Source organism: Cornus florida, unplaced genomic scaffold (genome assembly GCF_030987335.1).
Source record: "Cornus florida cultivar Cherokee Brave unplaced genomic scaffold, ASM3098733v1 CherokeeBrave_3.0.0_Hap2_Chr06, whole genome shotgun sequence".
Lineage (NCBI taxonomy): Eukaryota > Viridiplantae > Streptophyta > Magnoliopsida > Cornales > Cornaceae > Cornus > Cornus florida.
Window position 1 is genome coordinate 67,573,845 of NW_026775576.1, and position 17,574 is coordinate 67,591,418.

Here is a 17,574-nt window from a genome sequence, read left to right on the forward strand (position 1 = left end):
TTTCAATCGGTCCTTGGTGATTTGGGCCAATTTCAAGAAGAAATTTGCAAACATGTGAACCTTTTATTTCAACGGGACCCTTTTTGTAACCATTTTAGTGTATGTACTCAGATGATGTAATCCTTATACACTTTAATAAATGAATGGCCTTTTTTGCTGCTTTAAACAAACATTAACACTTCAACAAGAATTTTCCTTTTTATTTAAAATTTTAACAACTATATCAGCCTATAAATAGGCCGAATTTTATTACATATTGTCAACCAAAGGTACTGGTTGACTCTAATTTTCTCTTTCAAAGATCGTTGGCACATACCTCTTAAGGTATTTGCCATTAATAGGGTAATCATGCAATTGGCCACTTAGATACTTCAGCCTGTATGCTCCTCCACTTAGGACTTGATAAACTAGATATGGCATTTCCCATTTATGAGACCACTTTCCATATTTTCTATCAACCTTACCTACTGGCAGAATGACTTTCCAAACTAAATCTTCTTCAGCAAAAAACTTAGGTTTTACCCTTTTATTGTAGATCTTCGTTACCTTTCTTTTGTGAGCTATGATATGATCCAAAACATCCAGTCTAACCTCATCCAAGTCTTCCAACTCTGTCAACATTGCTTGAGTATAATCGACCAGAGTTAAATTATTTTGGAATGCAACCCTGGCCGATCTAACCTTCATTTCCATAGGTAGAACGACATCATGGCCATAAGTCAACATATATGGTGTAACCCCTGTGCCTGTTCTCTTTGAATTTCTATAGGCCCATAGAGCCTCAGATAAAGTCTCATGCCATCTTCTTGGTTTATTTTTGATCATTTTTTCAATGATTTCTATCAAAATTTTGTTTGAGGACTCGACCTGACCATTTGATTGGGCATAGTATGGTGTAGAGGCTGACATATGAATGTTCATATTATGGCCGAATGGTAGTACGTCAACTGCCCTGAACACTGTTGCATTTTCTGAAACAAATGATTCTGGAATTCTAAATCTATGGACAATATGTTGTTCCATGAAGGTAATTACTGTTTGTTGATCAACTATTTTGCAAGCTTTAGCCTCAACCCATTTAGTAAAGTAATCTGTACCAACAATCACCCAGTGATGGCCTTCACTTGATGGTGGATTAAATTTACCTATAAGGTCAAGGCCCGAACCTCTGAATGGCCATAATTTGATTATTGGCTGTAATTCTTTTGCTGGTACATTTTGAATCGGCCCATGTGTTTGACAGGCCTGACACCCTTTTGCATAATCTATGCAATCCTTTCTCATCCTTGGCCAATAATATTCGTACCTTCGAATCAGCCATCTCATCTTTAACCCAGCTTGGTGGGCTCCACAGTTGCCTTCATGTACCTCGGTCATAACCTGAAGTTACTCTTCTTTACTTATGCATTGTAGTAAAAGTCCATCCTCAAGCCCTTTTCTATATAAATCCCCATTAAGAAGTAAAAAATTGATTGCTCTTCTCTTGATACTTCTATCAGCCTTGATGTCTGGATTTCGAAGAAACATTATGAATGGTATCCTCCAATCATCATCGGCCAGATCTTCTATATCAATTACCCAAGAGTCGGCCAACATAGTATTTCTTAATTCAGCCGAAGGTAATGATCTTCGTGTGGTTTTTATCAACTGTTCCTCCATTCCAATTGGTATTTTAATTCCAGATGCTGCTTGGGCCATGTTATTAGCCCCCTTATTCTGTCCTCTCGGCCAGAACTTAAATTAAACAGTATTAAATTGATTCAACAATGAAGTGGCCAGAGAATGAAACGGCCTTAATTGCCAACTTAAACATTTGAAATCTTCAGTAATTTGACTTAGTACCAAGTTTGAATCTCCCAAAATCTTAACATCCCCAACAGCTATTTCAATTAGAATTTCCAGGCCGATTATAAGTGCTTCATATTTGGCCTGATTATTTGAACATTTAAAATCTAAAAAGAATGAAAATGAAGTCTTTCTTTCGGCTGGTGAAATGATAACAATACTTGCCCCTGTTCCATCGGTCATGCTTAATCCTTCAAACATCAATATCCAAGGAGTTAGAATTATGGTTGATGACTCAAATTCATCAAATACCTGTGGATCAATATCAGTTGAAGGATGATCGGTCAAGAAATCAGCCAGAACCCTTCTTTAACTGATTTTTGTGGAACAAAAATAAAATTAAATTCCATCAAGGCCAATTCCCACTTACCTATTCGGCCAGTGATCAATGGCCTTGATAGCATATATTTAATCACGTTAGTTTGACACAGAATGTAAACATCAACCGACCGCATATATATTCTTAATTTCATGGCTGAATAATACAAAGATAAACAAAGCTTCTCAATTAAAGAATATCTGCATTCAACATCAGTTAGTACTCTGCTTAAATAATAAACAGCTTGTTCCTTCCCTAGTTCATTATTCTGAGCAAGCATGCTACCAATTGATTCTTCCGCGGCCGATAGATAAAGCTTCAACGACAATTTCTTACTTGGAGGCATTACTACCAGGGGGTTTGCCAAATACTCTTTTATTTTGTCAAAAGCCTTCCCAATGAAATTTCTCATGTGACTTCAATTTTAATAAAGGAGAAAAAACATGTACTCGGCCAGCATGATTAGAAATAAACCTTTTAAGAAAACCTACCTGGCCTAGAAACCATTGCACTTGTTTTTTGTTGGTTGGAGCCATAACATTCATAATAGCTTTGGCCTTATTCTAATTAACTTCTATGCCTCGTTTGTGTACCAAAAATCCCAAGAAATTCCTGGCTGATACCCCAAAAACACACTTTAATGGGTTTATTTTCAACTTATGGACTCTCATTCTTTCAAAGGCCTTTTTTAGGTGTTCCAAATGCTGTTTTTTGGCCGACGACTTTACAACTACATCATCTATGTAAACTTCTATTAATCGGCCAATCATATCATGAAAGATTGAATTCATTGCCCTTTGATAAGTAGCCCCTGCATTCTTCAGGCTGAATGGCATCACAACCCACTCAAAAGTGCCAATTGACCCAGGACATCTAAAAGCCGTTTTGTGAATTCCTCCTCGGCTATATAGATTTGATTATTACCTGAATGGCCATCCATAAAAGACAATATTTCATGCTTAGCAGCCGAATCAATAAGCTGATCGGCCATTGGCATTGGATATTCATCTTTTGGAGTGACAATATTTAAATTACGAAAATCCACACAAATCCTAAGTTTGCCATTTTTCTTTATTACTGGAACAACATTAGACAACCATTCCACAAACCTAACTGTTCGAATAAATCCTGCCTTAAGAAGTCTTTCAATTTCTTCCTTAATTTTGAGCATCACTTCCAAGGACATCCTTCTTGGTGGTTGTTTATAAGGCTGGAAATCTTTCTTGATAGGTAATCTATGTTCTACCAACTCCCTTGATAGGCCAGGCATCTCTTCATAACTCCAAGCAAAGCAATCCTTATATTCCTTTAGTAACTTGATCAAATCGGCCTGAAAATTAGGCTCAAGCAAAGCACTAACAAATAATGGCCGATGATCATTTTCAGTACTAACATTAATTTCAAATAAAGGATCATGCACTTCTGCTTTATATCTTCCATCCTGGAAGGGGCTGATTCCAGATCTTCAATTTGGATTGCATCTAATTTTTCGAAACCTTCTTGAACTATATCGGCCATACTGGCCGATACCTCTTCATATAACAATTCTTCTTTGGCCAATCTCTTTTCAGCCAAATATGCTTTCAGTCTTATGCAAGCGGCCCTGAAAGATTGCTGCTTCTTCTCCTCTTTAGTTGTGTAATCCATCAGAAACATCTTCAATTTTTTTGATGGTCGACCTGAAAATATCAATTTTCGGCCGAGCTGCTTTTGTCAATAACTCTTCAATATCAGTATTAATCAAGTTCTTCTTCATTGTTGCTGCTGCTGGTCGACCCATCCTGTTGATGCCTATAAACTTGATAGGTACAATAGTTTCATCATAAAGTGAAGCTTCGGCCGAATACACCCTGGCTATAAAAGGTTTATTATCGGCCTCAATAATTTTTACCTTATTTCCATCCCAAAAAATCAACATTTGATGTAATGTTGATGGGATATACATGTTAGGGTGAATCTAATCTCGGCCTAAAAAGAGATTATAGGCTGTAGTTGAATCAATGATTAAGAAGGCCGTGAAGGATGTTTTGCCACCTATAATAATCTCCAAAGGCAGAATACCTTTGGTATTACTAGATCCCCCATTAAAACCACTGATGGCCATATCGGTTGGAACCACATCATCCATGGTTTTGCCCAATTTCTTCAAAGTAGTTGCTGGAATGACATTTACCACCGAACCATTGTCGACCAACACCCTATTAATTGGCTGACCTTCAACCCACACTTTAACATACAACGGCCTCAGTTGCTGTGTCATGGCCAGAGGTGGTTTCTCAAAGATAATTTTATTGGCCTCAGTTGGTTGGCCTTAAGAGACCAATCCTAACCCGGCCGATGAATTCTTTGAGTTATCCTTGATCTCTAATGATTCAGCCTCCTCTTCAAGTTTGGCTGATTTGACATCCCTGTTCACCATTGGCTCTGTCCTTGCTTCAAAAATTGAAGGTAAAACAAAAACCATGTTACAATTTACCTCATCCGGTAGGGAGCCAAAACGAATCCTGTACTTGGCTGCATGCTTTGGGTCTTGATCTTCATGTTCGTCTTTCTCCTTGTAAGAGGATGCCTCATTTCCAAACGATATAGCAACCTCCATATCTTCAGCCACCCCTAGTTCATCTTCCTTGGCTGGTTGAACCTGGTTGATTTTATTCTCATTTCTTCTAAGTTCTGCATTTTTCCTTTGCATTATCCTTTTTTGAGTACGTGTAGGAGGCTGCTTAGGAAACTTCGGATGATTCACTCGAGTCTATCTGCCATGGTTAACCAAGGGAGGTCTGACCATTCTTACACGGCTAGATTCTTTCCCCTTTTGAACCAATATTTCTGACTGAATTACTGGTTTCCTTTTGAAGCTAGGATAAGAATGTTGCTCTTGTAGAACTCTATCGGCCACAGATGACTAAATGATTCTTACTGCCCTCGGCCCATTTTCTCTGAATATTGGCCTATTGATTTCTTCATGATTCTGTCTGGGCTGAAATTCCAACCTCTCATGAACACTGAGCTTCCTGGTCGATTGAAAATAGCTCCTCTTGTCTTGACTACTCCCACGGCCTTTGCAATTTGGGCAGCAACCGTGGTTGATGAGAGTAATTTGAGCCTCTCTCAACTGATTCTCTAAATCTTTTACCTTCTATTCATCATTGCTGGCCGATGACGAACTACCCAGAAGTTTTAGTGATCTTTCTTGCTTATCATTATCAGCGGCTTTTTCAAGTGCTAAGCTGATTAAATTGGTATTCACAATATTAGGGAATGGATCACCATCAACCCCCATCACATCTGGCTTCTTTTCAGGAAATTTCAACACGCCCTCATCAATTGCTTTCTGCAATACATTTCTAAATACATAACAATTGTTAGTAGTATGATTCCATGAATTATGAAATTTGCAGAACTCTTTTCCTTTGGATTCAGTGGCTGATGGTATATTGTGTCCTTTTGGCAGAACAATTTGTTTGTCAGCCAACAAATGATCAAAAATTTGTTTTGTCTTGGCCAAGTCAAACGTATAAACCTTATTAGTATCGGCCGTACCTTTCCTGGCCAATGATGTCGATGGCTGAGTACCACTGGTAGATGCTTTCGGTTTTGTCAATGCCTGACATACATAAGGCTTCTTGATAATAATTTCAGCAAGATTAGCATCAAGATCTTCTTCTTCAACCAAATCGGTTGAGAAAACTTCATTATTGGGATCCCTATAGTACGTACCTTTCGAGGAATTCTTTCGTTCCTTTTCCTCCTTGAGGACCAACTCATACCTAGTAGCTTTCTCGGCTAGGTCATACATGTCACGGAATGGGAATCCTTCAAACCTCTTCTGAAGTTCAAAATCAAGGCCATTCAAAGCTAGACGGATGTACTCCAGCTCTGGAAGAGGTACACGGCATCTTAACCTTGCCCTCCTAAACCTTGCAATGAATGTCTCAACCGATTCACTAGGCAATTGGCTCAGCCTGGATAAATCGGCCAGAGTTGGTTCCGTCTCGGTTCGATAGAACTGATTGTGAAATAACTCCTCCATCTGTGGCCAATTAAAAACAGAGTTAGGCGATAAACGTATATACCATAAAAAAGCTGCCCTTGTCAATGAGTTAGAAAAAAGTCTTAATTTTAACCAAGGGCTCACACTGGCCTCCCCACATTGAACTGTGAAACGGCCATTCCCCACTAAAGGTTACAAAGTCAGGGACTTTATATCCTCTAGGAAACTCAACTTGATCTACCACTTCTGGATATGGAGTTCTATATATTGGTTGGCCAGCACCTCTAAGTTTCAGGCCATACTCTTGGGTAAGTAAATCAGCTAATTGTCTTCTGTCTAACATGATCTGTGGTGGCTGATTTATTATTGGTGGTACCTAATTATAAACTGGCAGTTGATTAGCCGTTGGTTGCTAGTAATTTGGCTATTCATATGGCTGATTAGCCATGCTCTGCCCCCCGAGCCTGATTGTGGTGGCACATGATTATATAGTGGGTTTGGGGGTCTCCACCTAATCTGATTGCCCCCCGAGTTTAAAGATACCCGAGGAGGGTTTGGTGGAATTACCTGTGGCCACGGATTTACTATTGGCGGCTGATTGAAACTTGACACAGTAGGCCAAGGATGATTTTCTGCCCAGGTTGGTAGCGTATGAGCCGACTGACTTAATGTTGAACCTGGTTGAAGTATCATTACTGGCGGCCATGGTTGTGATGATTTAACTGCCCTCTCTGGCTGAGCAGATTGTGATGGATTTGGCTGAGGAGCCGATTGCTGATTGTTAGAACTGTTTGCCTGAGTTGACCTGTTTAAAATGGCAGCTGAGAGTTGGGACATAGTATCGTGCAAGTCATTGTAACGTGTACTCATCCTTCCCATTGCATCTACTAAAGAGCTCACCTGTGCTTGCATCACTGCTAGCTCATTAGCAGGGCCTGATGTAGAGTTCTCAGCCTGATCTGGTTGATGTCCTTCCTCCAGTTCTTCTTCAGTAACCACAGCCTTAGAATTCTTTGTAAGCCGTGGTGGCACTTTTGCTTCTTCTAAACACCCATTAGTAATCCCACCGGGTGTGCCAAAATATGTTAGCGCGGTTTTACGCCGGTCGATGGACTCTTCACGGGCGTGCCAGTGTATTTGTACAAAACACTCAAAAATATGTTGATTCGAACACCAGCCTATCCCTTTTTCCGATGGCTGACTGTCAGGCGATTGTGTGGGAGAGAGACTAGTAAGAACTCCCAGTAAGGTTCTTTTTATGCCTTGTTTGTAGCAAAGACTTTTTATATAAGGTGCTTAAAAGAAAATAAAATGCGATTTAAAGTAAATGAAAATGAACTAGCTAAATTGAAATGGACTTTAAAATAAATTAGCTAAATTGAAATAACACGGAAAATAATGACATTTTTGAATGAAATCCTGGCTGAATTAAAATGACATGAATCTGATTAAAGATTTGTCATTGAATCCGTTGCATAAAACAAAGATTTAATTTGTAAATAGCATAATTAAGCATTGCAAAAGAAGAATAAGTTACTGGAACTTAGCTTCTTCGAATGAAATTTGCCATTGAAGATAAAGATGACGTTGAGTCATTTGATGAATTTTTGATTCATGTTGATTTGTGGTTAGTGCTGGACAAATTGGAATAGATTACAAGACTTCTATTTATAGAAGTTCTAAATCAACTAATCTATTTATTTCTTGCTAAAATATCTCGCTGCCCTTGATTTTCTTCACTTTGTTACTCAAACAAAGTCATGTTTCAGTTTTCCTGTTACGCCTTGCTTCGTCTTTGAATTTTCCTTTCTTTTATTTGTTTTAGTTGAAGATACTTTGCCGAAGAAAACTCCTTTTGATTTAGTCAATGCTAGTTGCTAAAAAGTTGCTGACAAATTGCTAATTTTTAGCAACTTCCTTCCATAGGCTCGGCTGATCCTTAAATAGCCTGAATAACCTTTTGTAGCTTTCACCCATTTATTCACACTGCTGCCCCTTGGTTGAATTCCTATTTCATAGGGATTTAATTTCCTTTTTCAACTAAATTCCTACCTCGTATAGATTTAGTTATTTGTTGTAACTAAATCTCCAAGTCTTTCCTTTTCAAATAACATATTTGAATTAATTCAAATATTAATTACCAAGATTTCAGCAACAACCTTGTTGGGTGAGGTGGTTGAATTCCTAGATTTTCTCCTTTTGTCTCTCTATTGGCCGACTTCCCTTGGAATCCTATTGCACACTTGTCAGCTCCTCACTGGTCCACGTCACTGCTGAAGGGCTGCCAAGTTTTGGTGCCAACAGTAACAGAACTTAAAACCTTGGTATGACGACTTTTGTATTTAAATACAATAAGTAAAAACATCTTTCAATAAAGCGGCTATGACTAAAATTTGGGTTTGATTGAATTCGGTTAAAAATAAATAGAAAAAAAAAAAAAAATGTCTGCTTGGAGTTCCATTTGCTCTATTAGAAACTAGTTGGTGAGGGCTATGCAACTATAGGATGATCAACACCTAATTTCTTTTGCACTCAAGTCAATAGACCTTAGAAGAGTTAAGAAGTTGGAGCTCCCTACCCGCTGCCCTGGATGCGAGAGACAAGTAGATGTCGGTCCCTGAAAAAATCCAGGTATGAGCTACCTTTCCTGGCGAATTCTACTCTCGTAGGGTGACCTAATAAATCGTCACCATATAACTTGAGAGCCTTTTTTTGGTGCTTTTCGTCGAGAGCCCTCCTCAATTGGTCAGTGACAGTGAATTTCTGGGTAATGGCTTCCTTAATCTTTGGGTTCTTCTCATACTTCAAATGGGTCTCAAAGTAGTCTAAATCATTCATATAAAGGGAAAAAGCCTTGGCATGATTCCCCGTGTTATCCTCTTCAACCGCCTGCTTCATATGCACTATATATATAGCCTGCTCCGTAAAGTTGCTGCACATCTTCTAATCACAAAAGCAACACAGAAATTTCACCTAAGCAGAAACTAAGGTTGTTCATGCGACAAATTACTTTGAATCAACAAAATAATAACATTGAATCTACAAAGTAAGAGATAAATTCAGAAAAAAAATTTAATAATGTATTGATAATTAAATAAGTGAATTGCTCTCCACATTATGTGTATTTATAATGAAAGAAAATCCTAAATATTAAGAAAACTAACTGCAACCTCAAAACTAACTCTGAAACTTTATAAAATGAGCAAACCTAATCTCGAAAAGAAACTAACACCCTAAAAATAAAATTATAAAAAGTACAAAATCTAAATTGAGTATTTGGCTGTAGAAAAATCCTAAACAATATTATTTGACCGAAAAGTAACTTACATCACAACATAACACTGATACGTCACAACATAACAATGTATCTTGCTTGGTGGGTGTTTTTAGTAAAAAAAAAAAACTCTCTTTTGGATAAAAAATGTACACTTCAAGATTAGACCAAAAATACAATCATATCATTAAAGCTTCTTCAATTAATTGAAAATTGATCAAAACCGATTTCTCAATTACTCAATTTCTTCCCAATTGAACAACCCAACGCTCAATTTTTATTGTTTCATTGGTTTCTTCAAATTTAAGGTGCAACAAATCAATCCTCCAATTCAATCAGTTACAAGCACCCAGTACGACAATTCAAGATGTTCAATTTAGATTTCCAATAAACGAAGCTTGAGAGAATCTTACTACTTAAAAAAGCTAACTCTTTTATATAAGTGCACTACAAGCAACTCTTTTATGCACTTATTTTAAAGAATTGTACCAGTTTTATTGTACTTATTTTAAAAAATTGTATACCAATTTTAACTTTTACCTTGTACTTCATGTTTTTATTTATTTATTATTATATTTTTTTTTCGGGGTAAGTAAGAGTACAATAACAAAAGTATACTTGGGGCATTTCCCAAGGCCCGAACAAGAAAATCAGGCCCATCGGACTAAGGGCAAACCAAACAACCAAAAGAGCAAAACTGAGAACAGAAGATGTCAAAATGGCCCACATAGACCTAGGCGGGCACATCAACATACCTGAGAACATAGCTGCTACTGGAGCAGAGGCGTGAGATAGATGCTCTTGAGGAGGGGGTCCGTAGTTTGACACTCAGAAAGTGTATTAAAGGCAATACTCTTCTTCGATTGTTCGTGATTTGTCTGGAGGGTGGTGTTCGGACCTCGTTAGTGTCCTTGTGATTTATCTTCTAGGGGAGGATCCAAAGGTCCCTGCTTTAGCAAGGTTTCACGTTTATCAAAAAAAGAATTTATTTTTTTTATTTTATTTTCTTCTAGTGCAGAGAAGAGAAACGTAAGACCTATTTGGTTCAGTATTTTAGGATTTTTTTAATTATCATATTTATTATTATGATTATTATTATTTTGGTTCTGGTCCTTGTTGCGCCTAAATTTTGAATCAAGTGATAAATTTTGTGAAATATAAAAAAATCAAAAGAAGTGAATTAAAATGAGGTTTTTTTTTTTATTAAAAACAATGGTGATTTTAGTGTGTTATTGAAAACATATGAAGCGGGCTATCCTTACAAAGTTAATCCTTACAAAGTATTTGGCCGTAGAAAAATCCTAAACAATATTATTTGACCGAAAAATAACTTACATCACAAGATAACACTGATACGTCACAACATAACAATGTATCTTGCTTGGTGGGTGTTTTTAGTAAAAAAAAAAACACTCTTTTGGATAAAAAATGTACTCTTCAAGATTAGACCAAAAATACAATCATATCATTAAAGCTTCTTCAATTAATTGAAAATTGATCAAAACCGATTTTGAAAAATACTCAATTTCTTCCCAATTGAACAACCCATCGCTCAATTTTTATTGTTTCAATGGTTTCTTCAAATTTAAGGTGCAGCAAATCAATCCTCCAATTCAATCAGATACAAGCACCCAATACGACAATTCAAGATGTTCAATTTAGATTTCCAATAAACGAAGCTTGAGAGAATCTTACTACTTAAAAAAGCTAACTCTTTTATAGAAGTGCACTACAAGCAACCCTTTTATGCACTTATTTAAAAAAATTGTACCAGTTTTATTGTACTTATTTTAAAAAATTGTATACCAGTTTTAACTTTTACCTTGTACTTCATGTTTTCATTTATTTATTTATTATTATTATTTTTTTTCGGGGTAAGTAAGGGTACAATAACAAAAGTATACTTGGGGCATTTCCCAAGGCCCGAACAAGAAAATCAGGCCCATCGGACTAAGGGCAAACCAAACAACCAAAAGAGCAAAACTGAGAACAGAAGATGTCAAAATGGCCCACATAGACCTAGGCGGACACATCAACATACCTGAGAACATAGCTGCTACTGGAGTAGAGGCGTGAGATAGATGCTCTTGAGGAGGGGGTCCGTAGTTTGACACTCAGAAAGCATATTAAAGGCAATACTCTTCTTCGATTGTTCGTGATTTGTCTGGAGGGTGGTGTTCGGACCTCGTTAGTGTCCTTGTGATTTATCTTCTAAGGGTGGATTCAAAGAGCCCTGCTTTAGTAAGGTTCCACGTTTATCAAAAAAAAAATTTATTTATTTATTTTATTTTCTTCTAGTGCAGAGAAGAGAAAAAAATTTATTTTTTTATTTTATTTTCTTCTAGTGATGGAGAGCCCTTTTGTTGCTCCAGAATTCAGCAATTGATGGAGAGTTCTAGACTTCTTTTTCCTCAAGTGTCCAACAACACCCTCTGTTACATCCTTCCATTCCCATGGCGATGCGAGACTGAGGGGGCATTGGAGCTGTTTGACCATCGAAAATAATGGTGCCTTCCACCACCATTTCTGCCACGGTTGCTTGAAGCACCATGACCCCGGTTGAGAACCTTGTGAGGTGGCGATACTTCATTCTTTGTGCTTGAACTCCTTCCGTTCTATATAACAATAAAGACTAGACTGTGCCTAATACTTGGATTAATGAGTATACAAATATATCAAAAGCTTATCATTTCCTCTTCCCTCCTTTCAATTCCCAATCATTTCCGAGTAATCTTTAGTTTATATTTAACAAAAAAGAGGAAATACAAGAAATATCAAAACCAAAAGTCAATGTGAAGATTAAGGTGGTTGTCTGTAACCTTTATGATCGAGTGGCAAAACAGACTTTATGAAAACTTACTAAAAAGTAATTTTAGTTCATTCACTCAAGGGCTTAATTAATACAGATAGCAAATGTTACAAGATTAATGTTTTTTCTTTCTCAACTTGCATCTCTAGAAAAGGATACGATCACTCCTCTGATGAAAAATGTCGGGGCATAAGTGGAAATGATCATATCCAAAAGGAGAGGAAATTGCGAGTAGACAAACAAAGTCACAGGTAGCAGGAAAATGCAATAATAGGAAAAAGAATTTATGTAATCTCATGTGCAAACATAAGATAAGATTGTGACGCCAAATGCTACCATCAGTGATATTAAGGAGATAAATAAGGTTACAATATTATATTTGCAATCACAATATTAGAATTACAAAATTCCTAAGTCATTTATAAAATTACATACTTATTTGTTTAAATATCTTATTTTATTCCTTAAGAAAAAAATAATTATATATATATATATATATATATATATATATATATATATATATATTTCTTCATCTCAATTATTAATATATAGTTATCACAAAGTATGCATAATTACATAATTGAACCAATTGATCATAATATTTAACCAAATACTTATATATACTAGTTAAAAAAATAGTTTTCTACTTTGCCAATTAGGAACCAATTTTTAATGCACAAACACACTATAAAATATAGACTTTAAAATCATATATCTCTTAATCTTTGATTCAGTGTAAGTAATAGAACTTAAAACCTTGGTATTTGATGACGACTTTTGTATTTTCCTTAGTGCAGTAAATTCAATAAGAGGTGACAAAAAAAAAAAAAATTCAATAAGTAAAAACATCTTTCAATAAAGTGGCTATTACTGAAATCTGGGTTTGATTGAATTCGGTTAAAAATAAATAGATAAAAAAGAAAAGTCTGCTTGGAGTTCCATTTGCTCTATTAGAAACTAACTAGATGGTGAGGGCTATGCAAGTGTATGAGGATCAACACCTAGTTCATTTTGTACTCGAGTCAATTGACCTTCGAAATTGATCCAAAATGTAAGAAATATTGAGAGAGAATAAATAGGAAACAATTGCGAAAAAGGGCGCGAAGTTGGAGCTCCCTACCGCTGCCTTAGATGCGAGAGTCAATTAGATGCCATCCCTGAAAAAATCCATGTATGAGCTACCTGTCCCAGTGAATTCAACTGTCGCAGGGCGAACTAATAAAATCGTCACTATATAACTTGAGTCTTTTTTTGATGCTTTTCGTGTTGCAAACTTAACAAGGCCGAAGCCCTTAAAAATTTCACTGCATTACAAGAAAAATAATTTTTTACCACTGTAAAAAAGGCTTTCTACCACGGTTTTGAACCGTGGTAGAAACAGCCTTTCTACCACGGTTCCGCACCGTGATAGAAAGTGATTCTTTCTACCACGGTGCAGAACTGTGGTAGAAAGTATTTTTTCTACCACGGTGCAGAACCGTGGTAGAAAAAAAGTCTTTTACCACGGTGCAAAACTGTAATAAAAAGTGTTATATAATTTTTTTAAAAAAAATAGTGTAAAGCCCTCTTGAGGCCTTTTTTTTTTGCCTTACTACTAGCTTTGCAAAGATCCCATAAGCAAACCCTATAAATAAAAAATAACATCATAACCAAAATAACTTGGCCAATAACAATATATATATATAACCAATTCCAAATCATGATTTTATACAAAAATATATACAAATTTCAAAGAAGTACATAATCCACATCTTATATCTTTACTTAACCAAAATGAAACAAAAATTCTTCATATCTTCTTGCTTTGTTTTAGTCTCTCTCTTCCATATATGTAACTTCTTGATCATGAGCCATACAAAAAATATAACGGCAACAAAAAAAGTAACGGGAACCGCAATCCCGTAATCCTAACTTTGACCTACAAAATGTAATATTGAAGTAAGAGAATGTAAAGCAAATTGTAAAGTTGCAAAAATTAAACCAAACAAAATAAACATTATTCACGGATGAGAGAGGGAAATTCTCTATGGCCATCTCAAAAAGGCATGGATGGTGGTGGTCAAAAAAGAAGAAGAAACAGAAGAATGTTTGCACAATAGAGACTTCTAACCATTTGCTTAATTACACATGGATGGGGCCTGAAAGATGCATTTTTGCTAAGGTTGGGAGGCTGAGAATAATCCTCTCTCTTTTTTTATGTACAAGTCTCTGAATTTTTTGAACCATCCTTGCCTTGATGCATTGGACTAAGCATATTGGTAATTCTAGCAATTTAGTATAAAATCTTCAATTTGGGACCATATTAGCTATCTCTCATATCTCTTATCACTTAACATTTAAAGAAATCCAAGAAAAGTTGGGATCATTAATTTCATTCAAAATCTTTGTTGAAGAATAATAAAATCTAGAATTAAAGGACAGCTGGTACTTGGATTCCAAGTGACCACTCACCCATTAAGTTTTTGACTAGGATTCATGAGACTATTTTCAGGAGAAGGAAATCTTTTTTCAGGAAAATATTGTCAATGTACTGGAAGTTAGCCTACATTTGGTGACAAGTTCTAGAATTAAGTTTTTGTACTACATTTGGTGACAAGTTCCTAATTTGCCACTTGTTCTAGATGAAGGGAAGCTTCAGTTCTTGGTTATAGTTTGTTCATTTAACTCATAATCTCATGCTCCTAATATTTTGTTATTAAGTAATAAGGAATAAATAAGTCTCTTGAAAATATAAATTCTTACCCCTAAAGGACAGTCCTGGATACAGACGTGCTATATAGCATGCTAATGCAATAATTCATATCTAAAACTACCTTTAAACATTTAAGTATGTCAAGGGATTCAAAAAGGTAAGATATTGTGCTCCATCAGGACCACCACCGACAGATTATTTTCAGATTCAATGATTTTATATGGAAACAGGTGAGGAGTGAAAAATGCCTCATGACAATTTTACATGTTGGAAAAAATAGCATATATATATATGTAAGAACTATGCTAAAAGTTAATACCATAATTTATGTTTATTGTGCTCAGTCAACAACTGAATCTAGCATCAACGAACAGCTAGAGGATCTCCTAGAATAGCATGATAAGAATTATACATGAAATGAGAAAGAAAAACAAGCAAAATTGAGTGATACCTACATCTTTGTTTCTTGTTGCAAAAAATGATGCAATTGCACCAAGTCCACCTAGATATTTAAAATATATTTTGCACATGAAGTACATATATTATTTATAGATATTGCTTGTAAATTTTTAGCAGGTCTCAACTTGCTAGATCCAAGTGACAATAAAAAAAGAAAAAGAAAAGAAGGAACAACCAAGGAATTAACTTTGATAAATGGCATCTTAATTTGTTTCTTGGTGAGAAGAGACACGCTGTCATAAAAGAAATAAGACAATATGAAAAAAGGCAGAAAAGCAGTTAGATTTCAGATTGATAGACAGTAAAAACCATCTATGTGAAAACAGAATGCAAAAGTATCATGATAATCTAAAATAATAGGACATGTTCCTGTAAGATTATACAATATGCTTTTATCTTGATGCACAGTTTAGATCTCTATTACTCCCGAACGGAACACAAACTTGAGCATTTACAATATTTAATGGTAAACAAATATGGGATTCAGAATAGAAAAGGAATGGGAACAATTATAGAAATTATCTCAAAGCAGCATAATTAAACTACTAAAATCCCTACCAATTAGATGACAAGTTGAAGATGATGATATGAAATGCCTATAGTCCAGACCTTTTTTCTTCCTTCCTTTCACCTTTGTTTTTCTCTTCTTCCTAGAGACCACGAGCAACAACAATGTCCTCTTCCTTTTCCTCACAACCTGCAACCAAATAAAATTGATGAATCTAAGTAAATTATTTTTTCTTCATAAAAAAATCCTCTTCAGTTCATTACAAACAATGATTTATACCAAACACTCACTGGTAACTTGTAATTGCTCCTTTGTCTCTTCGAATTTGGGCCGGCGAAGCTTACCCTACAACGCGATTTGGCCGAAAGCTCCAAGATAACTTGTAATTGCTCCTTTGTCTATTCGAATTCGGGTCGGCGAAGCTTACCCTACAACGAGATTTGGCCGAAATCTCCAAGATCGAACAAAAGCAACCACGAAGAGAAGTGCAAATCAGAGGCAAAAACCCTCTGCGAAATGCAACATAACCAAAACTACAAAATCCCCAAATCGAAGAACGAATCAAAATCCCCATGGGTAGAATGGAACCTTCTGATGCGCTAAATGGAGAGGTACATTGATGAAAATCGTGGTTTTACCGTTGAATTCGTTGTTCCGATCAGTTGCTGATTTGATGGCGGCTAAAATTGTATGCTATGGCTAGGGTGTAAAGATGAACGATTATGGGCAAAGGTTGAGCTGAGGCGGAACAGAATATGGACCTGATATGAGGAATGTTTGTAGTCAAGAGAGAGATTAGGGTTTGAGTACGCAGTCAATATATATATATATCAGTCAATATATATATATATATATATATATATATATATATATATTGATTGTAGAGATTTAAGTAGTGCAGAGAGAGGGGCTTGAGAGTTGAGAGACAGCGGGCCAGCGGCTGAAGCTTGCAAACGGCGAACTCGAACTAGAACAGTGGGCGATGGAAACTGAAGGATATGGGTGTTGATTTTTTGAACAATCTGAAATGATATGCCGATATGGGTTTTGATATAGGCAATAGGTTTTGAAATTTTGATTCTTACAGACAGATAGATAAACTGAATTATATGGGTTTGATTCTTGTAGATTTTGTAGTTTGCAGTTGCAGGGACAGAGAGAGGGCAAGTTCAGAGTTGAGACCAAGAATAGAGATGGAGGCGATTGGGGAGGCCAAGGCTGAAATGATTTGCCCTAAAATTGAAAGGCTGAAATGATTTGCCCTAAAATTGAAAGGCTGGAATTTTTTTTTTTTTTTTTTAAGAAACTAGTGGGTATAAGACCCGCTTACAGAATTTCAGTTTCGACCACGGTGGTTGCACCGTGGTTTAATAAATTACTAAGACTTTGAGTGAAATATATTCACTTTCTACGACGGGTTATTGTAAAATTGTACTAAAAAATATAATTATTATCATGATTATTTTAAAACCGTGATAGAAAGATATGTTTAAATTATATTTAAAATAATTTATTTTCTATCACGGTTAAAATAACCGTGATAGAAGAATATACTTGATTAATCGTGATAGAAAGTATATTTTTTTTTACTACGGTTTTAAAATAATCATGATAAAAAATAAAGTATATTTTTTTATCATGGTTTTAAAATAATCGTGGTAAAAAATATACTTT

The 17,574-nt window shown here is 35.8% G+C and overlaps 1 long non-coding RNA gene across 1 annotated transcript; it reads right to left on the reverse strand.

The window, feature by feature from the left end:
* Positions 1 to 13,922: 13,922 nt before the first annotated feature.
* Positions 13,923 to 17,164, reverse strand: LOC132311842 (uncharacterized). The gene is made up of 3 exons (XR_009483118.1): positions 16,191 to 17,164; positions 15,951 to 16,089; positions 13,923 to 14,159 (listed from the first exon to the last, which is right to left on the reverse strand). It is a non-coding gene; the product is annotated as an uncharacterized LOC132311842 (long non-coding RNA).
* Between the last annotated feature and the right edge of the window lie 410 nt (positions 17,165 to 17,574).